The sequence below is a fragment of the Protobothrops mucrosquamatus genome, unplaced genomic scaffold (assembly GCF_001527695.2).
Source record: "Protobothrops mucrosquamatus isolate PMUCROS unplaced genomic scaffold, P.Mucros_1.0 scaffold_217, whole genome shotgun sequence".
In the NCBI taxonomy this organism is placed as follows: domain Eukaryota; kingdom Metazoa; phylum Chordata; class Lepidosauria; order Squamata; family Viperidae; genus Protobothrops; species Protobothrops mucrosquamatus.
In genome coordinates this window covers 1,093,197-1,095,840 of record NW_015386293.1, presented here as the reverse complement: position 1 = coordinate 1,095,840, position 2,644 = coordinate 1,093,197, and positions in this window count along the sequence as shown.

Genomic DNA, 2,644 nt, shown 5'->3' with positions numbered 1-2,644 from the left:
ATGAGAGTCTTTTAAACAATCAGTCCAAGGCAGATAGTGAAAGTGTTGAAAGTAACAAAAGTTCCAAACCGGAAATCAAAATCACTTTCACTTCTTCTCGCTAGAAAGTATCATTCATCGCCATTTTAAGTTCACTTTCGCACAATCCAACCCAAGTATAGGGAAGATCAAAATAGCTCAAGTCAGAGTAAAGTCCAAAGTAAAAAACAAACTTCCAGGGTCGGTTTGTCTGCGTATAGTCACTCACAGTTAAATTTAAGTTGCAGCGGTGGCGGCGGCTTCTAGCTTCGCCAAAGCGAAGGCATCCTGGATCGCGGAGGTTCCTCGGGGCTCCGGAGGAGTTCTAACCTTCATCGTCCAGATCGGACGACTCGGGAACTCAACTCCTACCCCGGGCAGCTCACCGATCCCCTTATGCCCGGGGGAAAGGTCTCAAGCCGTTTGACAGCTGATGCTCGCTGTCAAAACGGCTTTTACGCGAAGACAGGCGGGAGGCAGCTACAGCTGCGTCCGACAAGGTCGCCTGCTCACCGGAAGTCCCCAATAAAATCTGTCACTACATTTCTTTCCCATCTATTTGCCAGGAATTGAGAGGGCCGGATGTCATGATTTTGGTTTTCTTAATGTTGAGTTTCAAGCCAACTTTTGCACTCTCCTTCTTCACCCGCATCAAGAGGCTCTTTAGTTCCTCTTCATTTTCTGCCATTAGAGTGGTATCATCTGCATATCTTAGGTTGTTGATATTTCTCCCAGCAATCTTAATTCCAACTTTTGATTCATCTAGCCCTGCCTTTCTCATGATGTGCTTTGCACATAAGTTAAATAGGCAGGGCAACAGTATACAGCCTTGCCGGACTCCTTTCCCAATTTTGAACCAATCAGTGGTTCCATGTCCAGTTCTCACTGTTGCTTCTTGACCCACATATAGGTTTCTCAAGAGACAAATAAGATGGTCTGGTACTCCCATCTCTTTAAGAACTTCCCACAATTTGTTGTGATCCACACAATCAAAGGCTTTAGCATAGTCAATGAAGCAGAAGTAGATGTTTTTCTGGAACTCCCTAGCTTTCTCCATGTTCCAGTGTATGTTGGCAATTTGATCTCTAGTTCCTCTGCCTCTTTGAAATCCTGCCTGTACTTCTGGTAGTTCTCGATCCACATACTGCTGGAGTCTAGCTTGTAGGATTTTAAGCATAACTTTACTAGCATGTGAAATGAGTGCAATAGTGCGATAGTTTGAACATTCTTTGGCATTGCCTTTCTTTGGAATTGGAATGTAAACTGACCTTTTCCAATCCTGTGGCCACTGTTAAGTTTTCCAAATTTGCTGGCAAATTGAGCATAGCACTTTTACTGCATCGTCTCTTAAGATTTTGAATAGATCAGCTGGAATACTGTCACCTCCACTAGCTTTGTTGTTGCTCAGATTTCCTAAGGCCCATTTCACTTCACATTCTAGGGTGTCTGGCTCGAGGTCAGTGACCACCCCATCGTGGTTATCTGGGACATTAAGCTCGTTCTTGTATAGTTCTTCTGTGTAGTTTTGCACCTCTTCTTAATCTCTTCTGCCTCTGTTAGGTCCCTGCCATTTTGGTCCTTTATCATGCCCATCTTTGCATGAAACGTTCCCTTCATATCTCCAATTTTCTTGAAGAGATCTCTGGTTCTCCCTATTCTATTGTTTTCTTCTATTTCTTTGCACTGTTCATTTAAGAGGGCATTCTTATCTCTTCTAGCTATTCTCTGGAATTCTGCATTCAATTGGGTGTATCTTTCTCTTTCTCCTTTGCCTTTCACTTCCCTTCTTTCCTCAGCTATTTGCAAAGCTTCCTCAGACAGCCATTTTGCTTTCTTGCATTTCTTTTTCTTTGGGATGGTGTCAAGCCATCCCGGGCTCGACACACAAGAAGGGAAAGCCAGCACAGAGACTAAAGCCTACCAGCCTGAAGGCACGAGCCGCGGCTCCTTCAGAGAGCGTTCTCGTCGCAAGACAGCTGACGGGCAGTTCCGGAAGACCTGGGATGCCGCGCCTGCGCAGAATGAAAGTGAGCCGCCGATCAGCTGGTGGGCGGTGAGCCGACGAACAGCTGATGGACGGTGGCCCGAAGATTGCATTGCCGGGCAGGGCGTCTCCAGAATGATCCGAACAGTGTGGCCATTTCGTTTAATTGCTGGCGGGTGCTGGTTGGTTAATAGGGGGGTGGGGTTGTAGGATGGTGGATGGGTGGGGTTGTGGTCTGTTGGGCAGGGGTGTAGCTGATAATTAATTGGGTGGAGGGTGGGGTAGCTTTGGGAAGTGTATTTAAGCAGTGCTGGGAGGCGATTGCTCCCAGCGCAAACTTTGGTTTGCAAAGAGCCTCATTGCTGCAGGTCTCTGCTAACGTCAACATTGATTTTGAATTAAACTGTTGCTACCCAAGTAGAAGTTGCCTTTGTAACTCACGGTTCCGGTAAGGATCATTGACAGATGGTTTTAGTTGCTACCTCTTGTACAATGTTGCGAACCTCCGTCCATAGTTCTTCAGGCACTCTGTCTATCAGATCTAATTCCTTAAATCTATGTGTCACCTCTACTGTATATTCATCAGGAATATGATTTAATTCATACTTGAGTGGCCTAGTGCTTTTCCCTACTTTTTTCAAT